Below are 15304 nucleotides of genomic sequence, written 5' to 3'. Positions count from 1 at the left end.
CTTGTTTTGTTTACAAAAAGTAGACAGGGCCCCTCCCCTGGCAAAAAAGAAAAGGGAAAAAAAGGGGAAATAGGTAGTACTCACCACCCCTACCCCTCACCCCCACTGAGCGACATTCTTCGGCGCAATTTTCAATTTTTCGGGGGCAAAACAAAACAAACAAAAAATAAAAAAATTAGTGCTCACTAGTGTTGAAAGGGCACGATCTAGAAACTGGAATGTGCGTTTCGAAATTCCACTCCCCCACATAAAATCGTTTATTGTACATCGTTATGCTTTAATACTTCAACAAGAGTTATCATGACTCTATATATCAACATAGGGAAATGCTTTATGTTCAAGGCCTCGCTTTATGTTACTAAACTGGAATCACATTATTCATTTCCCTGTTAGCCCTCATGCTCTTCTCAAACTTTGCCCAGAAGAGTTCTTGTCCATCTTCATCATCATCCACCCACAGTAAATAAGGCTTGTTCTGACTCAGCAACAGCCTTACAAGATACGGTAGGTGGTTATCGTCGATGTCCTCTAAGAATATGAGAATGACCTTCTCCAACTTGGTGTCATTCATATGCTCAACGGCCATACGGAGTTTGGTCATGAACCATGTATCCTCCACTGACTGATTGCTAAGCAACAAGACCGTCTTGTAGCTGTTCTCGATGACGTCATAGATGGCGTTTAAGTAGAAAGACGCTGGATGAAGGCCACTATCCCCGAAAACGATGTGCTCCAGATGTGGCATCCTCTCCTGCAGGAATGGCTTCATGCAATCGTTAATCCACCACTCATCATCTTCACGGAACATGAGGTTAAGCTGATACTCGTAGTCCTCAGGACCTTGATTTTCAGTGATTTCTTGATACCCAATGATGGCCAACTTTAAGAGAAATAGTTTATGGTTCAGCCACCATCGCTTTTGGTACGTGAGGACACTTAGCGACAGAACGGTCACGATTGCAAAAGATACACCTACAATAAGATAGATATTGACTCCGCAGTAATCTTTAGGATGGAACGACCAGACCGTCTGATCTTTTAGCAATTTGAAGGAAGTACTAGAGCAACGAGTCGCATTTCTTTGATCGATTTCTGTATTCACCTTGTCCAGCCATTTTCTGAACCACGCAAGTTGGCAGGTACATGTGAAGGGATTTTTCGCAATGTTTAACACCTTTATACTTGTTGGTATTAGTGTAAACGGTTCTATCGTGGAGATTTTATTATTCTGGAGGTATAGATTCTGGAGACTAGGAGTCCCAGAAAATAATTGCTTCTCGATAATTGTAATAGAGTTTGAATTTAATTTTAGGGTACGTAAATTCTGTAAATCCTGAAAAGCTTTCTCGGGAATGATTCTAATAAAGTTTGCGGCCAACGAGAGATATGTTAGTGACGTGAGATTCCTAAATATCCCCGGGTTAATTTGTTGTATGCGACAGTCAAACAGATCTAGCTCAAGAAGATTCCAAAGTGTGGTAAATGCGTTAGGAACCTGGTGGAAATCATCAAAGAAGTCGTTATGTTGCAGTTTTAGGGTGTGCAACGAGACCAGTCCTGAAAACAGTGACCTATTGCTTTTAGAATGGACTAGATCTTCGGCTTTGAGGTAAGTTCTGCACATGTTTAGAGTCCTTAGCGCCGACGTATAACTAAATTGGTCATGGGAAGTAACTTCTAAGCGATTATGAAGATATGACATATCGAGGAATGTTAGTTGATGCATGTTTCTGAAAGAACCAGTCATGGTGAATTTGGCTAAATTTGTCATTATGATCTTTTTTAAAGAAACGTTTTCTTCAAAGGCATCAACGGATATTTCGAGTTGATTATTAATGGAGAAATCAAGAAATTGCAGATTTTTTAAACCAACGAACGTATTTTTGGTCACGGAATTAAGTTTGTTATCGATCAAGATGAGAGTTTGAAGATTTGTTACATTCCATGGTATAGTTTTGATTTCATGAATGTTGCTTTGATAGAATGTTAAAGTGCTGAGACGGTGGCTTTCATCGAACCATTGAGGATCTAATACAGAAATGTCGTTACATGATAAATCAATGCTCTTAAGCTTTTCGGCGCAAGCAAAAGATCCTCGTGGAAGCGACTTAATATTGTTGTCAGCTAGTCCCAAATTAACCAGCGACTTCAACCCACAAAATGACTCGTTATGAAGACTAGATAACTGATTGTTTCCAATGTCTAGTACCTGGAGTTTTTCGAAACCATCCAGGGCATACTTTGGAATAGTTATCAATTCGTTGTATTGGAGATAAAGTTTTATTATACCTGGAAAAAGATCTCTTGGTATTTCCGATGTATTCATGGGTACAATAGATCTTATGCCTGACTCGGTTATGGTCACTTGTATAATTGCCTTATTACCCAGAAAGGAATCGGCCTGGAATTGAGCCAATGATATATAATTGATGAGTAAATGTACTGCTGGTAAATCCGTAAAAACTGCACGAGGGAGACTCTTTATATCGTTATGATCCAGGTCAAATCTATCAAAGGAGCAATTCCGTAAAGCTAAAAAATCTCCCTTCTCTAGTGATCCGACTTCATTAGAAGCCAAATCAAAACTTGACAAATTCTTACATCCGCATGCGTCCTCCCCATCTTCTGCAAAGTTAGCGGTTTGCAGATTGTTTCCAAAGATGCGAGGAATTCGCTTGAGTTTATTATGATACAGGTTTAGCAAGTATAGATGACAATTCTTCTCCAGGAGGGAAATGGGCAGGACACTGATATTGTTATGATGGAGCATTACTACCTTAAGTAGCAGGAGAGCATGAAATGTTTCATTCTCAATGAGGTACATGGAGTTATAACTAGCGTCTAAAGTTTCTAGCTGGATATAGTTCACGAACGATTTGTCCAGGAGCATTGAGATGTTATTATGAGAAACGTTGAGGGAACGCACGTGGTGTGAAAGACTCCGGGGAACCGATGTAAGACCGCGATATGAGCAATTGGCGCTATGGTCACTCGAGTTTTCCGAGCACGTATGATTGAGAGTTTTGCTGGTGTGATCCATCACCACACCATATAGCAGAGTGAATCCACACAGTACTACGAAGCTTATTGCGTGAGCGTACACAGCCATCATGAGTTCCAAACAACGGGTCGCTGATACTGAATCGATGCGAGAAATATGAAGGAAAATCAAAGTAGTACTGGGTCCCTAAAGATGATTACGATGAGTCAGCGTTTTTGTTCTAAAAATGGAGCCTAGGCCTATCTTAATAAAAGGAAATATACACGGTAGAACGATGAAGTCTTTGCGGCTGCTGTAGAAATCGTGCTTCATATGCCTTTTCACAATGTGTTTGTTTGTTTGGTTTAGTTGACTGCTAAGAAAATGTTTTTGATTCACATACCCATCATTATCACCACTTGATGTGATAGTTGGAGTGATTTAAGCACTATGTCTATATCTTTGGTCTATCAAGCAGCTCCAATAGTTGACTTGATGGTCATTTTTGCTTCCTAAGAAGGTTGAAAGGCCAGGTCCTGGACTACATCAGAAAGATATCAGCAGGTATGAATATTCAGTAGTTCCTACAACTGTGCTCTGGACTGTCCCTGTGTGCATGTTATTTTCGTTCTTTGTCCTATATGGTATGCGCTTTGCAGTCTCAGTTCGCTGTAACTTCATTACAATAACTCAATTCCAACTTTGTCATTTTTCTTCGACTTTTGAAACAAGCAATTAACTTCCTTTCGCCAAATATGCAGTGTCTAAATAATCAGGATACACCAAAAAGATTGTAGTCCAGAGACTCGGTTCTCGGCAGAGAATCAAGGCTTATCTAAAATCAGTTCCTTCATCAGCAGACTTGTTTCAAGATTGTTCCCATCAAACCAACCTTTCTCAAGCTTCTTAAGCACGTAAATTATCCTTTTATTCTGCTTTTCTTGATGACCCTGATCAACTCTTCTTCTTCTCTCCCCTTGGTGTGTATTATTTTAGGAATGAATACTCACAAAGAAACGTGTGCTGGGTCAAAGATGCTTTATGTTAGGTATTATTTCAAAATGAGACAAGAATCGAGAGAGTGAAACACCGTGAGATGCAAAATGAAATGAAGCGTTGGTTAAGCCATGTGATCAGTTTGGTAATTATATCACGCGATCATTGAAAAAAAGACAATACAATTACTTTAATCGGGCGGTCTGTGATAGATAAGGAAATGACGATGCTTCATATTGAGCAAACAAGGAACTGTGATATCTAGTTTTCAATAGGAAGAACGCTATACAGGCTTTTTTTCTGCGCATTCTGGGTCGTCATTTTTAAAGCTAGATTCCAGAATTATTGATGATTTCTAAGAAAAATCATTGTCATGTTCGGAATCTCCTCAAAAATTATTCTACATGTCTTTTTTTCATTTTGTTAGCCCCTTTTGGTTAGAGTGGCACTTTAATTCTTAAGTGTCTCATTGTTTAAAGAAACGATGTTTAACGATTACTTTACGGCTTGTGGCTGATACTCATGGCCTCCATCCAGTTTTTATTTTAAGTTTCGATATATACATTGCTTTTCGACGACCGATACCCTGTCTTGAGTGATTTTACTGTTCTAATATTTGTCGAGTGTAATACGATATGTTCTGTTTTCCTTTTAAAATACGTTTTGCCTTTGTTTTTTTTAGGTTTATAGAAATTATTTGTTGCATACCCCAACTTTTGTTGTTGTTGTCGGTTTGTGTGTTTGTTAAATTGAATTAATTTGAATGTATCTATTTTTACTAAAGTTAATTTGAGAGAGAGAGAGAGAGAAAGAAAGGGAGAGGCAAGGGGTTAGAAGTTTCATACAAATACCATATATTATTTGATAGGCGTGTAGTTTCACATTGCATCAGAATAGCTGTAATCCAATTTAGGGTAAGTAAGAGTCGTTAACCTATGATGGCAACTATTTTTGTATCGTGTACTTACGATTGTATTAATCGGGATATTCGTAATCTTAAACCATCAGGATATGTGCTCCCTCTTTTTCAGTCTGTTTTTTTTCTCCCCAAAACGAATTTTAGGAGACTATCCATGAGGAGATTAATACTCTGTTTTTATATGTTTTTCTTGATAGATTTATCTGGCATTTATTCCCCCTCCCACCTTCTTCACAAAATCCTGTGCATGCCCCTGTGTTTAAATAAGTTTACTAGGGATGTGCCAAGGATTAATTAACGGATGAATATGATCATGACATTGAAATGTAACCTAATTAATGGACAATTTGGTTAATGAATATCGAATGAATAGTGGAATATTTTAGTTCCATGTAAGGTGCACCAACATCAGGGGGACATTTGTCATATTATTAGGTGGATGACAGACAAATGGACAAGGCAACATCATAGGGAAGGGAGTGTAAGGGGTTCTATCGTTTACATGTTCACGTTCTTTTCCATCTCTCCTCTTCCTTCTTCTCCATCTTCCTCCTCTTTCTCGTTTTTAAAAATAATTCGCCATGCGCTGGGGAGGAGGGGGCGGGGAAGGCTACGTACCCCCATAGTTACGCCACTGTTTGTGATTATAGAGCTGTGTGTAAGTGTAACTGAATAGAGACCGTTAGACCTAGTATACCTTTAGCAAATAACCTCATACACCTTATTTCCAGAGGATATTAACAAAACAAAATAATATAAGGGGGACGATGTCAAGAACGATTTGCATGGCACCAGAGTCAACGATAGAGCCCCAGATGTGTCTCTTTTATGGAAGGATGAATGGTGAAGGGGTGAGTCAGGGATGTGCATCCCCCTTTTCTGGACATATCCTTCGAACCTTGTCAGTAATTTGAATATCCACTATTTTTTCCGTTTCCGGACACCTACCCCCTGGACATCCAATCCCGGATAACCACCCCAGTCAACTACCCCAGTCAACTATCCCAGTCAACGACCCCAGGACAACTACCCCAGACAACTACCCCCTAGAACAACTACCCCCAGACAACTACCCCCGGACAACTACCCCCTAGGACCACTTCCCCCCGGACAACTACTCCCAGACAACTACCCCCTAGGACAGTTGTCCGGGGGTTAGTTGTCCTAGAGGATGGTTGTCGTAGGGGTATTTGTCCGGGGGGTAGTTGTCCTAGTGGTAAGTTGCCCTGGGGGGGGGGGACTGGCTTCGCCCCTGTAAGACACCAATCATTCCGATATCTCCAAGATTGAAATATTTCACCCCACTTGTTTTGAACTTTGTTTCCTCCCTTCGATGTGTTAGGTGTGAAGAGCAGTCCTCTGTGGTGAACTTTAAACTCCTCCATCAGTTATAAGTACAGCTTAATTAGAAGATACGAGTTAGCGTAATCTGACGTTATGGTAAATAATATATGAAGCCCGAGAGTACAAGAGCGCGAGATTGTAAGATTTTAATAATCTGTTATGATAACAAGTACATCACGACACACCTCCAAAAAGGGCCTGGTCTTTTCTCTCTCTACTTCCATGTTTATCGATTCTGTAGTTAAGAGTTTCATGAAAAGTTGTTGGTAGACTCAGCGATGATCAATGTATTTGAAATGGTAAGCTGTCTGTGATCCTAGCGTCCACATGAAAATACAGAGTGTATACATGAGAAGAGGAGTTGAAGGAAGTGAACCGATGATTTCCCGACAAAACAACACATAGTGTTTGCAGGCTTGACCCGAAGTATTGTACTTCATTCAATAAATAACAGGTTAATGGAACTAATCAACACTAGATCCCCAAGATGATTTAAAAATAATTTTGACTATGTTAGGTAACCGGTCTATTGTTTCCAAAATGTAAAATCAGCACTTTATTTGGAATTCATGGGAAGCTGATAGTTTTCGGGTATTTAGCCGTTAACATACCTTATCGGTTAGCTAGAAAGGACTTCACTTTTACGACCGACAGGTCTTTTGATATGAGCACGCCCTCAACGAACCTCAGAAGAAAAATTCAAACCCGCAAGGAAAGTTCCTAAAATAATTTCTATCTCGAACCACAACTAAGTTTACCTATCATGACGATTTATTATATTCACATATTATATATTCCAATATCTAAAAAGTCAAAAAGACTTCATGCATGGCTGATTGTCAATGAAACGGAGTTAAGTCTTTTTGTCAATTCTGCTTTTTGCTACGGCAGGCAGACAGTGAATACGAATCGTTTGATAAAATTATGGAAATGCAAGCACTACTTTAAACATACAGAACTTGGTCATTCCTTTCTTATTTTTCGTGATTGAGGTGTCATATTAAAGGGCAGAAACTCAACCTTCCGGAAATGTGATTTTCTCTTTGAAATTCAGATACCGTCCGCCAAATGACTTTTTGGTTTCCTCTCTTCAAATTCATTTTAATCACTCATGCGTGAAATATGCATCATTTTGAGTTGCATCAAATGAAAGAGGAGGATCTAAGCTTTCCAAATATGTGTCATTGATTAATTATAAATGTGACTAAGTTATGATAAAACATCGATAATTCTCGGTTTCGTTTTTTCTGGGACGCACTGTACAAAATTAATTGGGATCCCATGTATTCCATAACGATACAATTTTGAAAAAAGAATTGAATGATTAACAATATTGAAAGCTTTCGATAAATCTATAAATATACTCCAATATAAAAATCATTATTTTCAATTGCTAAAGTTATTTCATCCTGTAAATCTATTAAAGCATAGGTTGTACAATTTTTTTTTTCGAAAACCAAATTGACACTCAGAAAGTATATCATTTTTAGAAAGAAAATTATTTAAACGATTATAAACACATTTTTCTAATAGCTTGGATATGCAAGGCAATAAAGATATCAATTGATAATTTTTAAATAAATGACAATCATCTTTTTTACGGAGAGGTTTAAGTTTTGCAATCTTTGATTTACTAGGAAAAGTACTACTTGATAACAAATTATTCAAATTTTCAAAGGTTAAGTTTTCGAACAAATTATCTGTTTAAATACTTTACAACTTATATTATCATATCCACACGAAAAAGTGTTATTTTAATAATTTACAAACAATTCATTTTCAGTCATATCATTAAAATATAATGATTCAGATACAGGATCACTCAAATAATCAATTTGGGACGACGAATCAATTCGAGCAAAATTATCATGCAAAGTAAAAGGAAATAAATTCATTTGCGATAGTTTGTTCATTCTGTATAAATTCACCATTATTTACAAAATAGAAGGGCAATGAGGGCATTCATTTATTAATAATTTTCCATGTACCCTTAACATTACTTTCCATATCCCCAAATTGAACACAATAGTAACGTTTCTTTGCCTTCTTTAATAAATGATTTACTATATTTCGGTGTGATTTAAACTTATGTTCATTTCTATAAGATCTATTACGAATAAATGTTTTATACAATTTATATTTCTTTTCAGTAGTCCTTAATAAATATCCAGTTACCAATGGCTAAGGTATATTAGTTCTTTTAGATTTATTAAGTACAAGAGGTAAGTAATTATCATAAAATCTACTTAACAAGAGAATAAATACATTATACATTTGTTCTGCATTGTTATACATATACATACATGACCAATCTATATCATTTAAACCCCCTCTCAATAAACTGACAGATTTCTTGGTGATTTTACGGACGTGAGATTATTAGTTTATTATTATTAAACTAACTCAAATAACTATAAAATAGTTAACATATTAGTAATGTCAGTACTTATAGTTCCACTCGTGCATTTGCAATTTGTTACATAAGTAAATATATTATCACTATTATTTGTAATTCGAGTTGGCATTGTAATTAAACTTCGAAGCCCGAACGAGGCGTTTATATTTACAAATTTACAAACGTCAGAAATAATCACTTGAACATTATTTAATTTAAGAAGATCTTTATTACAGTCAACCGCTATAACAACATGCCCATACGATAAAGTACCAAATGCATCATTATAAAACTGTAAAACATTCTAAATAACAGAGTTAGGTTTTCTGTAAATAACACCTATTGTATAATTAAAGGCCAGTCCAAGCATAAGATCTACACATAAATATTCACATAATGATCTTACGAATCAAGTAAATCAGTGCGAAATAGCGAACAGTACAAATAATGCAACACCACTTCCTCTTCCTGAATGTATAAAATGTAACCATCTATCAAAACGAAAAGGAACAATAGGGGTATCAAAAATCCAAGTTTCTGATAAAGCAATAACAGAGAATTGTTGTGAAAGTACATCCCAAAATATGTGAATATTTCCGAAGTTTCTAGAGAGACTGCGGGCATTAAAATGTATAACACTGACGTTGACATTATCATTTTGTATATTTAAATTGAATGCATTGGTAGTCAGACAAGAGTAATCATCATGCGAATTTAAAATCCATATATCGGGATCAACATCTGTTAAGGGTTTAATCATTAACAAAAAAATATTGAATATAAACAAAGTATTTATGCATGTTCGTACTCATATACATTATATTCACAAATGTGTTTTGTGTGAGTGCATTCATGAATTTTTATGAAATAAATATGAAGAACAACTAAAATGTCTTTGACTGAACTAATATAAAATAATTTATTAATTGTGAAAATTGTACATTAAAAAATTATTTACAGTTTAAAAAGTGAAGAAAAAAGAAGAAAAAAAAAACAGGGAAAAAACTTAATGAGAAAAAATATTTCAAAATACTTGATTATAAAACTTCTCTCAAAAATAGAGTTCCTTACAGGAGAAATTGTACTGTACACGGATTATAAAAATGTATACAACACTACGAATATTATTGCAATACAAGTACAGATTATTTTTTATGTTGAAATGTTAAGTTCATGATTTAATCACTTATTGTACAAAATGAAGATTGAAAGCTACATAATTGTTATGCTATACCAAGTATTGTCATCGAAATAAACTATCCTGAAATTTCATAGGGTGTGTACATTGCGAGAAATTTCAATTGACATTCTTCTTTCTCATGTGAAGGCAATCGATTTGCCCCCTCCCATCACATAGCAAAAAGGGTTAAGAGAGAGAGAGAGAGAAACAATAAAGAAAGAGAGAGAGAAGGATGTGTGTGTTTGTGTGTATGTGAGAGAGAGAGAGAGAGAGAGAGTTTTTAAAATGGAAAAACTCCGCCATCTGATGGCCTTGTTCTCTCTTACGTCATCCATGTATAAACTATTAAACCTTTACATCGACTTGGTTTCAAACCCGGTGCCTCCAGGTTACGGGACCGCTGCTCTTCCACTGAGTCGGTAAAGAACGTTTTGTGAATAAAGGTGAATAGGCTTTAAATTGTATGTCGAATTTTATCTAGACAGCATGTTTCATGAATCCAGTTCAATAGATCATAGATAATACAATTTTCTTATGAGAATTAGACCTACACTTTTGTCCATCTATTTCTCTTTTCAATTCCTAAACAATAGACAAATCTTTAAAATCCAGATTACGAATCAATATACATTCTCGTTGTATCAACATTCTTTGATTATACCTGACCACAGCACTAGAAATACATATTTTCAGCTCTACACTCTAAAAAAAAGGATACCCAATATTGGGTAAATTTTACACTTTACGAGGGTAGAAAGGGAACATGCATGTTTGTTGGGTAAATTTGACACAGGGGTAGTTGGGTAAAAATTTACCCAGCACATGTATAATATTTTACCCAACTGATATTAGACCCAATGTAAAAGGTAACATTTTACCAAACGACAACCATGTTCCCTTTTTGACACAAAATTGGGTAATTCTTACCCAACTCATCCTGGGTAAACTCGTTTACTTTGTTGTTGTGTAATTTTTTACCCAGAAGTTGGGTAAAAATGTTAACCCATCCTTATTGTATGATTTTCTTTATTTTTCACAGATTTGGGTAAAAAAGAAAATCTGTCCGTGGAGTTCAAGAGAGCGTAAGAAGCCAAGTTTGTTTCATCTGTGCTAAACTGGAATTACATTGTTCATTTCCCTGTTAGCCCTCATGCTCTTCTCAAACTTTGCCCAGAAGAGTTCTTGTCCATCTTCATCATCAACCATCCACAGCAAGTAAGGCTTGTTCCGACTCAGCAACAGCCTTACAAGATACGGTAGGTGGTCATCATCGATGTCCTCTAAGAATATGAGGATGACCTTCTCCAACTTGGTGTCATTCATATGCTCCACGGCCATACGGAGTTTGGTCATGAACCAGGTATCCTCCACTGACTCGTTGCTAAGCAACAATACCGTCTTGTAGCTGTTCTCGATGACGTCATAGATGGCGTTTAAGTAGAAAGACCCTGGATGAAGGCCACTATCCCCCAAAACAATGTTCTCCAGATGTGGCATCCTCCCCTGCAGGAATGGCTTCATGTAATCATTAATCCACCACTCATCATCTTCACGGAACATGAGGTTAAGCTGATACTCGTAGTCCTCAGGACCTTGATTTTCAGTGATTTCTTGATACCCAAGGATGGCCAACTTTAAGAGAAATAGTTTGTGGTTCAGCCACCATCGCTTTTGGTACATGAGGATACTTAGAGACAGAACGGTCACGATTGCCAAAGATACACCTACAATAAGATAAATATTGACTCCGCAGTAATCTTTAGGATGGAACGACCATATAGTCTGATTCCTTAGCGATTTGAAGGAAGTACTAGAGCAACGAATTTCACTTCTTTTATCAATTTTTGTAATCACCTTGTCAAGCCCTGAACCACGCAAGTTGGCAGGTACATGTGAAGGGATTGTTCGCAATGATTAACACCTTTAGACTTGTTGGTAATAGTGTGAAAGAATCTATCGTGGAGATTTGATTATTCTGGAGATATAGATACTGGAGACTGGATGTTCTGGAAAATAATTGCTTTTCGATAACTGTAATATAGTTAGATGCTAGATTCAGGTTACGTAACTTCTGTAGATCCTGAAAAGCTTTTGCGGGAATGATTTTAATCAAGTTTTTGGCCAACAAGAGATCTGTTAGTGACGTGAGATTCCTAAATATCCCCGAGTCAATTCGTGTAATTTGACAGTCAGTCAGATCTAGCTCATGAAGATTCCAAAGTGTGGTAAATGCGTTAGGAACGTGGTGGAAATTATCAAATAAGTTATGTGGCAGTTTTAGGGTGCGCAACGAGACCAATCCTGAAAACAATGGTCTATTGCTTTGAAGTTGGACTAGATCTTCGGCTTTGATTTTAGTTCTGGATAAGTTTAGAATCCTCAACGCCGACGTATGACTAAATTGGTCATGGGAAGTAATTTCTAAGCGACTAGAAAGATAGGACATATCGAGGAATACTAGTTGATGCATGTTTCTGAAAGAACCTGTCATGGTGAATTTGACTAAATCTGTCATTATGATCTTTTCTAAAGAACTGGTTTCTTCAAAAGCATCAACGGATATATCGAGAGGATTATGATTCATGCTAAGGTCAAGACATTTTAGATTTTTTAAACCAACAAACGCATTGTTATTCACGGAATTAAGGTTGTTAAAGGCTAAGATAAGAGTTTGAAGATTTGTTGCGTTCCATGGTACAGTTTTGATTTCATGAATGTTGCTTTGATATAATCTCAAAGTGCTGAGACGGTGGTTTCCGTCGAACCATTGAGGATCTAATACAGCAATGTAGTTAAGTGATAAATTAATGCTCTCAAGCTTTTCGGCGCAAGCAAAAGATCCTCGTGGAAGCGACGTAATTTTGTTGACAGATAGATTCAAATCAATCAGCGACTTCAATCCACAAAATGAACCGTTATAAAGACTTGATAATTGATTTCTTTCAATGTCTAGTAACTGGAGTTTTTCGAAACCATCCAGGGCATACTTTGGAATAGTTATCAAATTGTTGTATTGGAGATAAAGTTCTATTATACCTGGGAAAAGATCTCTTGGTATTTCCGATGTATTCATGGGTACAATAGAACTTATGTTCGACCCGGTTATGGTCGCTTTTACTATTGCCTTGTTACCCAAAAAGGACTCGGCGTGGAATTCAGCCAATGATATATAGTTGATGAGTAAATGTACTGCTGGTAAATCCTTGAAAACTGCACGAGGGAGACTCTTTATATCGTTATGATTCAAGCTGAATCTATCAAAGGAGCAATTCCGTAAAGCTAAAAAATCTCCTTGCTCTAGTGAACTGACTTCATTAAAAGACAAATCAAAACGTGACAAATTCTTACATCTGCATGCGTTCTCCCCATCTTCTGCAAACTGAGTAGTTTGTAGATTGTTTCCAAAGATGCGAGGAATTACCTTGAGTCTATTATGATGTAGGATTATCAAGGATAGATGAACATTCTTCTCCAGAAGGGAAATTGGTAGGACACTGATATTGTTGCGATGGAGCCTTAATACCTTAAGTAGCAGGAGAGCATGAAATGTTTCATTCTCAATGAGGTAGATGGAGTTATAACTAGCGTCTAAAGTTTCTAGCTGTTTATAGTTAACGAACGATTTATCTAAGAGCATAGAGATGTTATTATCAGAAACGTTGAGGGAACGCAGGTCGTGTGGAAGATTCCGGGGAACCGATGTAAGACCGCGATATGAGCAATTGGCGCTATGGTCACTCGAGTTTTCCAAGCACGTATGATTGAGAGTTCTGTTGGTGTGATCCATTACCACACCATATAGCAAAGTGAATCCACAAAGTACTACGAAGCTTATTGCGTGAGCGTTCACAGCCATCATGAATTCCAACCAACAGGTCGCTGAAACTGAATTGATGCGATAAAAACTGAAGGAAAATCAAAGTATTACTCGGTCCCTAAAGATGATTACGATGAGTCAGCCTTTTTGTTCTTAAAATGAAGCCTAGGTCTATCGTAAAGAGAAATATCCGCGGTAGAACGGTGAAGTCTTTGAGGCTGCTGTAGAAACTGTGTTTGATGCCTTCTCAAAATGTGTTTGTTTGTTTGTTTTAGTTGACTGCTAAGAAAGTATATTTGCATCACATACCTAGAATATCACCACTTGATGTATTAAAGTTGGAGTTAATTAAGTATCATCTCAACCTTTAGCCAACCAAGCTGATCCAAGAGTTAACTGGATGGTCTTGCTTTTCCTCCCAAGAAGGTCGATAGGCCAATTTCTGGACTACATCAGAGAGATGTCCGCTGGAATGAAAGGTCAGTAGTTCCTACAACTGTGCTCTTGACTGTCCCTCGGTGTTCTTTTCGTTCATTTGTCCTAAATGGTACGGGCTTTTAAGTCTAAGTTCTCTGTAACAACATTTCATTGACTCATTTCCAGCTTTGTCATTTTTCTTCCACTTATTAAACAAGCATCTAATTTCCTTTCGCCAAATGTGCAGTGTCTATGAACATGATACACCTTAGATTGCAGTCCAGTGACTCGGTTCTCGACAGAGAATTAAGGCTAGTCTAAAACTAGATCCTTCATCAGCAGAATTGTTTCATGATCGTTCCCATCAAATCGTCCTTTTTCTTTTTGATGACCCTGATCAACATTTTTCCTCTTCCCTCATCTTGGCGTGTATTATTTTAGGAATAAATCATGTCAAAGCGGAGTCAAAGATGCTTTAAGTTCAGGTATTATTTCAAAATGAGACAAGAGTCGAGATTGTGAAACACCGTGAGATGCAAAATAAAACGAAGCGTTGGTTAAGCCATGTGATCAGTTTGGTAATTATATCACGCGATCATTGAAAAAAAGACAATACAATTACTTTAATTGGGTGGTCTGTGATAGATAAGGAAATGACGGTGCTTAATATTGAGCAAACAAGGAACTGTGATACTTAGTTTTCAAGAGGAAGGACACTTTAAAGGAAAATCCCGGGGAGAAAAAACACCCATTGATTTAATCAAATAGATTTTATGCTTAGGTATTTCATTAGTTAAAGAAACGATGTTTAACGGTTACTTAACAGCTTGTGGCTGATATTCTTGGCTTTGATCCATTTTTGATTTCAAGTTTTGATATAATCAATGCTTTTCGACGACCGATATCCTGTCTTGAGTGATAGTACTGTACTAATTTTTGTCGAGTGATATTGCTGTACTATTTTTTTGTCGAGTGTAATACGATATGTTCTGTTTTCTTTTAAAATACTTTTTGCCTTTGTTTTCTCAGATTTTTAACAATTCTAATACGTATTGCTGTCTTTTGTATGTTTGTTAAATTGAATTGAATTGAATTTATATATTTATACAAGGTAAAAGCCCAAAAGGTGACAAAACTAGATTCTGGTGGGGCCGTGTCAAACATAAAGAAATAGATAAAATGAAAAACATTTAATAATTAATAATAAATAATGATGTAGTTAAAATAAAGAAATTAAAACAAGTGATGGTTAAAAA

This window comes from Strongylocentrotus purpuratus, unplaced genomic scaffold (genome assembly GCF_000002235.5).
Source record: "Strongylocentrotus purpuratus isolate Spur 01 unplaced genomic scaffold, Spur_5.0 spur5_scaffold_2, whole genome shotgun sequence".
Taxonomy (NCBI): domain Eukaryota; kingdom Metazoa; phylum Echinodermata; class Echinoidea; order Camarodonta; family Strongylocentrotidae; genus Strongylocentrotus; species Strongylocentrotus purpuratus.
This window is presented reverse-complemented; position numbering follows the sequence as displayed.